Source organism: Corvus kubaryi, unplaced genomic scaffold, assembly GCF_017639235.1.
Source record: "Corvus kubaryi isolate FWS band 111438036 unplaced genomic scaffold, C.kubaryi_AGA036_p1.0 37302, whole genome shotgun sequence".
Classification (NCBI taxonomy): Eukaryota; Metazoa; Chordata; class Aves; order Passeriformes; family Corvidae; genus Corvus; species Corvus kubaryi.
In genome coordinates this window covers 4514890-4527164 of record NW_024581095.1, presented here as the reverse complement: position 1 = coordinate 4527164, position 12275 = coordinate 4514890, and the positions used below count along the sequence as shown (strand labels likewise).

Genomic DNA, 12275 nt, shown 5'->3' with positions numbered 1-12275 from the left:
CACCTTAAAGAAAACTTTGTTTTAAGCACCAATTGGGCTGACAATAAATTACTCAGAATTAAAATAAAATTTAGAAAAAAAGCAGGAGTCAGGATCTCCTGGACTGTGTATGAACCTGTGTTTCCCACATACCCAACTCTGGAACTGGGCTCGTCAGGAATCCCTGCTCAGTCACTTTGGAACCAGCTCTGGGATTTGGTAGAGGCTGCTCAAGACTAAACATTTCCAGTGAGATCCTTTGGGCTCATCAATCAGCCTCTTACAGTGAAATGTTTTTCATCAGTTCAGTTCCAATCAGCTGTAATAACCTACAAAGAGAGAGATGAAAGCCCTGCAAGTGAACAAAACAATTACTGTCAGTATTTTTGAAATACTTACATTAACAAATGTTACTGGAACACTTTTAGAAGGAAATATTTCTGCAAAGGGCACAAAATCATGACTGCAGCTAAAGCAGGATGATTGGGCTAAACAGAGTTTCATTCCCTGTTCTTGGCAGGAGGTGTGCTGATGGCTGTAATTTAATTCTGGAGCCAAATCAAGGCAACTCATCATGATACATCTGCTGAGTTTTGAGTATACATGGAGCAAGCATGTGTGCTTTCCTGAAATCTTTTCCTAGAAGCAAAATGCATTGCAAAGATTTACACATCTGTTGTGTCATCTTTTGACAAGGCTGATGAAAACCAAGGCATAGCCCCACGCAGGAATTTTGGTTGGGAGATATGTACTGGCAGAAGGGAAGAGAAAATATTGAGTACATCCATGGTGAATTATTAAGCAATATTTGGCAGACACTAATTTTCAGTCACAAATGTATTTATTTTTAAAATGGCTTGAAATTTGTTCTTCTTTTTATCTAGTGACTAATGGCATTCTCTGTATCATGAAAATAGTGGATGAGTGGCATGTGTGAATTCTTGCATCTTCTAATGTGAACCAACAATAACCAACCTGTTATTGGGGTTTTCTTTGTTGTTTCTTTGATTATTTGTGGCGGTAGTAGCAGTTTGGCAGTGGCCTAGACAACAGCAAAAAAAGGACATTATTATGTCCAGCCTATCATTACCTGCTGATTGCTTTCTCTCCACAGTGAGGAAGTTCATTTAAACATCTGCTTCAGGCTATCTTAGCAGGAATTAGGAATAGTAATTAGACTCAGCCATGTGTTTTCAGTTTCGAGAATTCAATATTCGAAAATGTAGAATCGGAAAACAACACAAAGGCAACTGCTTTTTCAAAAATGTAGTGTCCTGCAGAGGAAGAGCACAGCTTTTACCCAGTCCAGTAATAATACCCTGGAGAAGTAATGCTTTGTGGAAGATTTGTGAGGAGGACCTGCTGAATACGTAATTTCCTCCAAGGTAATGTTGTTCCCTTGCATTTTGCACTGTCATTTCCTGCACCACAATTTAATTGCACTTGGAAATGGGCCTTGGCTTTGGTGGAGGACACATCTCCTGAGGTGCAGGTCCAACACAAGATGGCCAGGGCAAGCAAAGACAGCAAGAACCCCTCATCTTTGCCAGACAAGGGTGAAGGCACCCGGTGAAGGATTTGGCAATCAACAGAAAACGGGCAATTAGGGAATGCTATTGGGTGCTGTCTCACTTTCCTCCACGTGGTGTTAGGAGGGCTACAGTCCTAACACACTTTTGTGGTTATTGCTGCAACACTTAAATCAGTTTGTTGTTTGTATTCCCTCAGAGGATAAATGGGCAGAGCCCTGTGGTGGAAGGATTTCAAAAAGGCAGTCATGTTAGGATTTCTTCCTTCCTTGTCTTTGCGTACCAATGACCTTGCAGAGAAAATTAATACTAAATGTTCACTACAAGACAGAAAACAACCATCCAGGTGGGCTCAAACAAATCTTCAAATGTTGGAGATTTCCATTTCAAGTGGAGGGCAACCTGCAAAGGTAAAACTTGTCCTCAAGTCTTGCTTGATTTCCCCTTCACAGTATTTCTTAAACTACAGTAAACAAAGCATTTATGCGGCAGGGTGTAAATTTCTGTGTCCTTCAACAGCTGGTGGTGTTGTTCCCAGCACAAGTTTGGTTACTTCAGCATATTTCTCCAGGCAAAATGTAATAACAAAATGAATGCACATGTATTTCTGTAAACAAACACACACATGCATGGATATGAACATACTAGCCATTGTGTAGGAATGTCTTTCTCTCAATGAGCCTTTAACCATGCTGGGGATGAAGTGATGGACCTGACAGGAGCCTCTTGTCTGTGCTTTAGTGCTGACTGTTCCTCTGGTGGTGGAATATGTCCAGAGCAAACACTGCCAGTGAAATGGTTGCTTTGCATCCTCCTGAGGAGAAAAGACAAGGAAAGGTGTCTGTTACTTTTTAAATATCAAGCAGACAGAAACCACTGTTTTTCACCTCCTCCTGTCTCTTCATACTGAGGAAAGGAAACCCACCTTCACTGAGTCCTTCAGTCTTCTGTTTGCTAGGTCATATTACATTGGATCATAGTGCATCAGTCTCCAGGATTTAATGGCAGGGTTTCCTTTCAGGACAGGTGGTAAATCCTGCCCATTTGAATAATTCCTCATTTATTTCCTTTTCCCATTTTTTCCTGCATTGCACAGCACACCTCTCTCTTCGTATCTGAAGGAAAGAGCTATTTCTCACTCTGCTTTCACAGACAGAAGGCTGTTGAGCACCAGAAAATGAGAAGGCTGGCTGGAGGTGCCTCATCAACATGGAACATGGTCATAATTCAAAGTGACAAAGCTGATGGCTGTTCGCCTCACCTGGAGGAAGGAAGTCTGGAGGCACAAGGTTTGGGAAGACGAAGCATTCCTATACTGATATTCCACAACTCACTGTGACTGCTTCATTCATAAAAGGCATTTTTCCTTAGTGCCACTACAGCGTGAAGGAGCAGAGGAAAGATCCAATTCCACAGACATTTAAAGCTCAGCATTTATTGCTCAGATATTCCTACCACCTTCTGAGTCAGCCTTACACCCATTTTGCCATTCAGGACTGACCATTATCCAGAAATTACCAGGTTCTTCAGCCTGGGGAGGCTGAGAACAATTTAGCTGCATTAGCACGTTATTTTCCCCTCTATAATTAACTCTGCTGTGCTGACACTGAAGAACATTCACTTGACAAGGAAGAACAGTTCTCTAGAAATGTTTTCAAAGAGCCCATTCCTCATCTGCTCTGCAGTGAAATTCGGTATTTTTGCACTGCTTTTCTTCTGAAACACTTCCACTCAAGACAGAGGACAAGGGGAAATCCTATCTCCTGTTTACAAGCTTTCTGTGGTGCCTTAAAATATAGTGTCATCCTTCGTGTTGGTACATACTGTGCTAAAACAAACAACAATATTTTGTTAGCAGAAGAATTCGAGCCATTAACCACCTCACTCCATAATCTGGGGGGTATAGATTTGCAAAGCAGGCTGAGGGCAGACTGAATTTGCAACGAGCTCTGAAGGTGCCAGTAGAAAACCTGTTTTCCCTAGAAATTAATTCCAAAAAATGCTGGCTTTTCGTCCTATAGCTCATGCAGTACTGCCATCTCGTGGTCCTCTCTGCTGCAGCTCTGCTTTGACAGCAAAAAGCCGGTGGGAAGAGCCTGCTAATCCCAGCAGAAATAGTTTATGCTGTTAAATTGTGATCCTGCCAGATGCCTACCTGGATGCATGAGCAGGCTGTGCTTAGGTCATCTGCCAAAGCCTGTGGGAAGAAGATTTAGGGCAGAAAAGGATTCTGCAAGCACATGGACTTAGGGAACTTCCAGAAGGAAGTTTACCCCTGCAAAGGCAACAGTCCAGCTGTATTTTCAAACAGAACACAAACAATAACAATGAATTACCATCGTCACCTTAAAAAAAACCAAACAAACAAAACACAAAATACAAAAACAAAAATCAAATGACAATTAAAGAGTGGTTGGATTAGGAAGGGCGCGAAGCTGGATGCACTAAAGCAATTAAAAAACTGTTGGAGTAAGTGCTTTGTGAACAGCCTGACTGACTCTTAGTTTAGCATTCTCCTCCTTCCCCAAAGACCCACAAGCTGCAAATGAGTGGTCCCCAAAGCCTCCACTGCTAAGTATTTTGAAAGCATGGAATGCCCCAAGGAGCTTCTAGGGGATGTAATGGAATTTGAACTGCATGGGATCGTTCCCTGGCAAGCACAACAACAGAGCTACGCTTGTAATTCCACAGGTTTATGAATCACCTGCTGAAATCAAGGGGACAACGAACGTGCTGGAGATTACACATGTGCTGACGTCTCTCCCTGACTCAAGGCTGTATGGTGGAGAATAAATTACCCAGCTGGGCACAACTGACGTGTCAAGGAAGATGCGAGTTTGAGATTGGGGTATCTTGATTGCCCTAAGATGCTGAAGGTGCTGTTGGATAATACACAAATAATCCATTAAAAATCTTTTCATCTCGCAGGCTGCTCTGTGAGTTGTTGACATCAGAGTGTTGCTGTGCAAATATCATTTACGACTGAGACATGATCTCTGTTAACAGATATGGCGGATAAACTTGTGCCCATACCTGACTGGTGACCCCAAACGATGCTCAATCAGTGCTGGTATTTGGGCCATTTCATGTGGGCTAAATTTCATTTGCCATCATCAAAAAATTTTGGAGTACCTTGCCATGCTTCCATCAAAGCTGATTGCTTATTATGCATTCCTCCGAACACAAAACTTAGGTGATTTTTATTAATGACCATTATTATGGGTGATACAAACCTTATAGTTTTGCAATTTATGGAGATTTTTAGAAGGAAAAACTCCTTTCTGACTCATGCTCCCCTTTTCAATTGACTGAGGAGGCTTTGAAGGTTAATGGCAATGCAATGGAAAACAAAGTGCCTGAGCTCTAGGCTTGGAACAGTATTTTGACCTGAGGGGCTGGGTTTCGTTTTTGTTTGTTGGTCAAGTGACAGCCATTTACTGCCTTTCACATAGCAAATCTGCTTTCTGAACAACCCAGCCATCACTGTACTGAACACGTATTTTGGTGCAGGCAGGAAGTCAAATGTAAGGACTTAATATCTTACAGCAAGTGCCATCTGTGTCTCCTGTGCTCCCATGAAGAGGTTTTTTTTCAGTTTCTTACCATAATGTTATATTTCCCTTGACAATTTGCAGATTAAATACGCGTTTTCCTCTGGCTCTGAAGCAGAGAACGCTTCAGTGAAGGAAAGGCAAGTCTGTAATTTCATGTTGAAATGTCAAGCTGCTCTGGAGCCGGGCATTTCTCGTTTTTTCTGTTCTCACATACTTTATTCACTTCACATTATTCCTTTTTAGGAAATTAGGTGAGTCCCCAGAAATGTGTGTAGGTTCCATTTTGGACCCCTGCAGCCACTTGAAATATCTGTGGACTTTGTGAACCATCTCCTCCAGCCAGGAGTCAAATGTCAGCTACAATAAATAAGAAATACAGACCCTGGGGACCAGAAGAATGCTGCTTCATGTCATTATTTCCTAGGTTTTTCTCAATGAAAACACTTTGGGGTACCAACTAAGAAATTAGCCTGTCCACATGTGCTGAACTCCAAATGCCATCAGAGAGAGTCAAGCTCCATCTCAAGAAGTCTGCCTGTGAAAGCAAAGGCTGCGGAAAAAAAAAACTCTCCCCCGAAATGTAGAGGGATGTTCTGTAGCTTATGACATGCTTCATCATGACCTAACTGACCTGAGTCTGCAAAAAACTTCTCCCTGAGTGACTCTTGTGTACATGAAATCCTTCAAAGGTCAGTGTTTTCCAGCAATGAACAATTACCAAACACAGAAGCCAGGCATCTTCAGTTTGCAGGAGTGGCACTTCTCAGAGCATCTGGATAGATGCTTTAAAAGCATTTTACTGTGTCAAAATTGCACCAGGAACCCTTGTGAATGGGTGTCACGTTTTCCTCTTGAGACTGCTAATCACAAAGGTCCCTTCCTGTGGCAGGCAGGTGATGCCACGCGGTTACAGAGCTGTGCAGCCCCAGATTGCAGAAGAGCTGCTCCTATTAAAATAAAAACAAAACAAAACAAAACAAAACAAAAAACACACCCAGGGAGTGGCTGGGGAAGAGCTGAAGTGAGTCATAGACCTCAGCAAGGTCCTTCCCGCCGTTCAAGCCTGATGGGTCAAATGCAGGAGATAAAATATTTGAGGGGGAAATGGAAAAATATTGTCATATGGCAAAAACACGCTGATCATTGCAATTTTGTTTAGAGTTGCACAAATAAAAGTTAATACCAGTGATAATAACAGCTCTCAGCATTTATGATGTCTGAAATTTAGAGTGACTACTGCATTTGGGCATACTTGAATAAAATTAATATCTACAGTCGCTTTCTATGTCATGTGTTGAAAAGGGAGTGCTTTGTTCTCACCTGACTTTTGTATGTTCCACAGTTTTTGTCTTATGCTTTGCTGGAGGAGATGAAGGGATTGATTTACAAGACAAAACTTGCCAAGATTTGCAGAGACAAAAGAAACCCAGCTAATTATAAGGGCTTTGAAGATAATTCAAATAATTCGTCAAACCGTATGCTGGGATATCAGGGAGTAATGGCAAGCTGGAAATATCCAGCAAAATCCTGAGGCTGTTAGAAATGTGATACCACACTCAGAATTCTGCTAGTGGCCTCATCTGAAGGTAATTTTGAGCATCATTCAAACACTCCAGGTTTCACCACATCCTTGAAGCAGGGATGGAAACCCAACCGTCACGTTTTTGAATCCGTCTGCAATCCACCCTTTCATTCCTCTTTCAGCTCCAGCAATATTATCATTGTGCAATGGATTTATCTAATCAAACCTGTTCAGCACATGCTTTTGATGTGTTTATGTGGGAAGGTGCCAGGTGATCTCACTGGGTTCTACGCACGTTAGGGTGAAGCACCCCTGACTCACACCTTATCAATTACATTTTTTATGCTTTCAGCTCACTGGGAGCACAACCTCTTGGGGAAGTTTAGCCAAAGTTTGTCAAGTGTGGCTCCTGGAAGTGAAGCTGCCTTAGCAGAAGGGGTGTGATTTCAGGGAATGTTACACAGCTCCAGATCACAGTCCAGGTGGTAGAATAAGCACTTACTTGTTGCTTCTGGAAAAGAGTGAAATCACCTTTTCAGGACAGACTAGAAAATGCTGGTTTAGTTGGATAAAACAGTCATGGGAAGGGAACCCACAGATTATGTGCCATTAGACAGACTGGTGTCTGTTGTGTGGAAATTCTGACAGTAAGCTGCCCTCAGCATATAAGGAAGAAAACTAGTGTTTTATTCACTTCGAAAACTTGGGAAGATATTCAGAAAATGATTGTTGCAAATTTCATGTTTTATAAAAGATTGTGTGTAAAATGAATACTGCTAAAATTTGGGGGAATTTATATCAATTTGTATACTCTTTTCCCAGGCAGCAAGTAAGAGGACAAGAGGAAATATGCTCAAGCTGTGACTGGGGAGGTTTAGATTAGACATCAGGAAAAGATTGTTCATTGAAAGGTTAGTCAAGCATTGGAAAAGGCTTCTCAGGGAAGTGGTGGAGTCACTGTTCCTGGAGGGATTTAAAAGACATATGTGGCACTTGGGGGCATGGGTTAGTGGTGGCCTTGGCAGTGCTGGGTTAATGGTTGGACTTGATGATCCCAAGGGTATTTTCCAACCCAAATAATTTTATGGTTCCATGATTCTACACACAGGTCGATGGATACTCATAAGTGTAATCACATTTTTTGACTGACTGCATCTCTGAAACAGCAATTGTAAAATTATGAAATACCACAATACCAGTACAGAGTACCTAAACTTTTAAAGCTGATATGGATGCGATGAATAAATCAGCTCAGAGTAAATAAATTATTAGACATGACTGTACTGTACCCACCTTTACAGTATTACAAGAAGTAAATTGTTCAAAGAAATATGTAGGGTTATGTGTGATTAAAAAAATAGAGATGCCGTGATTCATAAAAATAAATCCAGGAATTTCCTTGGATCCTTTCTTTTTATCTTTGTCAGAGAGGGTGTGGGGAAGCACAGCATCAGAAAATATATTTATTTCCTTTAAGATGCCTAAAAAGGCTTCTAAGGAAAGCTGTGAATACAGTGGTTTAACTGAGACCATTCTTTCTTGGAAAAGAGTGTCTCATCAGAGAAGAGAGTATCCTGAGAAAACTAGATTTGAGACCACATGGGAAACCTGAATATACATAGTCCATAGTACCCTGTAGTTGTCATGCCACTCTGTCATATTTGCAAAGTTATGCCAGCCAGAAAAAGTGCCCAGTGACTGGGGAAAAGGGAATATCACATCCATTTTTGGAAAAGGGCAGAAAAGAACACAAAATTCTTGCCTCTGCATTGGAGAGATATGGATTTGATTGATGGATGGATAGATGGATGAGGAATTGGCTGGATGGCCACATCCTAAGAGTGGCAGTACATGTCTCAAGGTTCAAGTGGAGGCCAGCAACAAGTGGTGCTCCTAAAGAACCTGTACTGGCACCAATACTGTTTAATAGCCCCATAAATGGTGTAGACACCATTAATGGAGATCAAGGGCACTCTCAGTAAGTTTGCACAGGAAATTCCTGGATCTATTGCACCAGGACCATAGAAGAGCCACCAAAATGACCAAAGGGCTGCAACCCTTCTCCTGTGAAGACAGGCTGAGAGAACTGGCGTTCACTCTGGAAGCGAGAGGAGTTTGGGAAGAACATACTCCAGCCTTTCAATTTGTAACAGGGGCTTATAAGAAAGATGGAGAAAGACTTTTTACAGGGAAAGGTGCTGTGATTTTAAAATTCAAAGAGGGCTGGATATAAGGAAGGAGTTTTTTGGAATGAGAGTGGTGAGGGCACTGGAACATATTGTCCAGAGAAGTCGTGGGTTCACCGTTTTTGGAAATATTCAAGGCCAGTTTGGATGGACCTTGAGCAACATAATCTTGTGAAAGACATCCCTGACCACAGCAGGGTGTTTGGATTAGATGATCTTTAAAGGTCTCTTCTAACCTAAACCATGCTATGGTTCTCTGATTCTGTGTGGTTTCTTCCGACAGCATTCGTCTTTAATAGTGTTCAAGCACTGTCTTAAAGTTTATTACAAAATTGTGGTAGTGCTCTGTGGTCAGCCAGTCAACTACATTAGAAATATTTTCTGTCTGTTTCCTAAGCTTCATATTTAATAAATATTACATCAAGCAGATGCATGAATGCAAATAATGAAGTTAGATGAAGTAAAGTTTGTAAATTACACTGGGTTTTTTCAGTCTTTTTGAATTTCCTAGAGTGCTAAATGGACAGATTTTAAACACTTCTTTATTTTCTATGTAATTTAACAGCACTTCAACAGAGGTAAGAGAGAAAGCACAAACAAATGAAGGATAATAATTACAACCTGTGTATGTATTGCATTTATACATGTGTGCATGTGTGAGGTGTGTTATACAGGTATTTATACGCTCAGGCATACACTTTAACATTTTCTAAGAAAAATAGATCATCATGTGCCTCAATTTTCAGGAGAAGCTGGTGTTTCCTGCCTTTGAAAATTACAGTTGTATGTCTGCCACTAAGATATTCACTTTTTCTGGCACATTTCTCAGGGGACGTAGAGGGAAGACCTGAGGGTCTGCTGGCCTTCCCACAGCACACCTCTTCATTGAAACAGAGTATTTCTGCTGGCACTGAAGATGAGGAGAAGAAATTTGTTAAGCTGAACAGTTGTCACTGCTTTTGCTGCCTTCACAAAATTCTGCATTTTCTTTTGCACCAGCATTTTTCAAGGGAGGCCTCACATGCCATCCTTTGTTTGCTTGCAGTGGAATTATAGTTTACTTTCAGGTTTATGTGAGGAAGGAGTGAGCATTAAACTAATTATGTTAGTCATATATTGAAATAATATTGGAACACATTGCTCAGTGATGCTGGAGGGGTGAGGAAGAAGGGAACTTGCTTCCAATAAGAACTTCTTAGCATCTCTGTTCCTTTACCTTCTCCTTGATCACTCCAAGATCTGCTTCCTAAACCTGAGTTTTTATTTGGACACTAGGTTTTTAGAAGCCCCAGCTCAACATATATTTGAAATTATTTTTATCTGCTACAAGACTCCAGGGTAGAGGACATTTTTCCTTTCATACAAGAAAGTGTTGACACAACATCATGGATGTTTGGGAAGCTCTGACTCACTCTGCAGAGGATAATGGGTGGGACTTGGGTTGAGACTATAATTCTTTTGCTGGAGGGGGATTTCGATCAGTTTGCAGTCTGGGACAATATTGTAAAAAGTTGTCAATATCTCACTGGCTTCCAAAAGCCAATTTGCCCCTGGATGAAAGGCGTGCTATCATTTTAATGTATTTTCTCCATCTTCTCAGATGAGATCAAATCTAGCTTGGTCAATTTATTTCTAATTTTTTTTCTATATTTTGGCTGTTTAGACCACTGCTCTTCTTGAAAGTAGCGTGGTGTTTCTAAGCTGTCTTCAAGAGGATCTTCCATTCCCTGTATGCTGTTTCCCTCCTCTTTCCTCACAGAAATAACTTCCTGATTTAAGTTCTCTCGTTGGTAGTGTCCCTTCTTCATTTGCATTGACCTGGGGCAACAGTACACAATTCCAGTGGTTTCACCCAGTGTGAGTAAATGTGCCTGGCAATTTGAATAATCTCCCTGCACAGCAAATAGCCAGGGATACCTGGACCCTAGTTAATGTTTTTTTAATTAAAAAATTGGGCCCAAGCTGCTCCAAGCAGAATAATGGAGCAGATCCTATCTCTCTCTCTCTCTCTTTGGTCCATCACCAGTATCTACGTTGCTGGAACCACTCAGAGTCAAGAAGTCTGACAGAAATGAGCTTCACCTGCTGTCAGGGTTGCAGCCAGTTGGCACAGCTTAATCAGCTTTGTTGGGTGCAAAACAACCAGCTCCAACCTGTTCTGGAAGGTTGCTCCCCCACTTTACTGATGTCAGGTTGTTCTCCTCCTTCCTCTCTCTAAAAAAGTGTTTGTCTTTTCCCCTTCAGTTACCTCTAGTGATTTAAGGAGACCCCAGGCTTTTCATGTTTTGCAGAGCACACTTATTCTACAAAATAAGTAACCTGACATCTCTCAATTTAGTTTTATCTCCACGCTGCTGTTGCAAGTTGCAGTTAAACTCAGCATAGGGATGCTGAGAAGTGTCAGCACTGATGAATGCTTTTAATAGAAGGGACAATAAATACTGGGAGCTGTGCACCTTTTAGAAAAGATTTTTAAAAGATGAGCAGCCCCACCTAACCCGACAAAGAGAAGAACAAAGCTATCAGGAAAATAATTTGCTAAACTGACTTCCATGAGCAACTTATTCTAGGAAGCAGAAACTTGGTTGAACAATACACAAAGGAAGGGAAATAAGCTGCATTTTTTTTCCATTAACAAAATGAGGGAGAACAGGGGGGTAGAAGATGCAAAAAGGTCATTTCAAGAGGACCATCTGCAAGAAAACTTAGTAAGGAAGACTGTGAAAAGGGAAATTTTAAATTGCAGATGAGATGTGATTCCAACCTCCAGAGCAAAAAAGGAAAGAGGTTTTGGTTATAGACTTTGGAAATCAGGGCAGGATGGAAGATTCTTTCAGGTGAAACAATAAATCTTGTGTGAGTAAGGAGGAGTGAAAACTGAAACTGGGAGGACTAAAAGTAGTGTGTGATAGGGAAGGGAAAATGTGTTTGGACAAAGAAGAACAATCAAGAACAGATGGAAAGGACATATTACAAAACCATAATATTTATTTGATTAACACTCGATATATATTCATTACTTTCTCACCTAACAAGTTGTAACAACTTTCCACTAACTGGAAAGCAAGAACTTAAATAAAAATGTAAAACAGTCTATGCAGAACTGTTTTTTCGCACACAGAAACTCTGAAAACCTGTCATGGCATGGACCTCTGGATTTCTTTTCTCTCTTTGGTGCAAGTATCTCTTTGTAGCCATGAACTAGTGAAAGATAAAAATAGTATAGTTCATAACAATCAACAGGATCACTAAAATTGTACCTAAGTTGCTGCAACTACTTTGGCTGGTAAACAGGATTCTCATTCAAATAGAAAAACTATGATAGTTACTTCTATTTAAAAATTAATTAGAAGTGTGCTTGGACAATCACAGCCTGTTGAGCTAGCATGTTTAAAAAAATTACAATCCCTGACCTGTGTGCTATCACCTCTGAACAGAAACAGAGTAAATTGGTTATTTATCTCTTGTGTTGATGTTGTCATATGAAATACATTTCTTCATACTG

General features: G+C 40.8%; 1 long non-coding RNA gene across 2 annotated transcripts; it reads right to left on the bottom strand.

The window, feature by feature from the left end:
• Window positions 1–243: 243 nt before the first annotated feature.
• On the bottom strand, window positions 244–10674 carry LOC121664674. 2 transcript variants are annotated; one of them, XR_006016091.1, is made up of 4 exons: window positions 9579–10674; window positions 5781–6009; window positions 2154–2322; window positions 244–331 (listed from the first exon to the last, which is right to left on the bottom strand). It is a non-coding gene; the product is annotated as an uncharacterized LOC121664674 (long non-coding RNA). The 2 variants fall into 2 exon arrangements; XR_006016090.1 differs by lacking the exon at window positions 244–331 and having other exon boundaries at window positions 338–2322.
• Between the last annotated feature and the right edge of the window lie 1601 nt (window positions 10675–12275).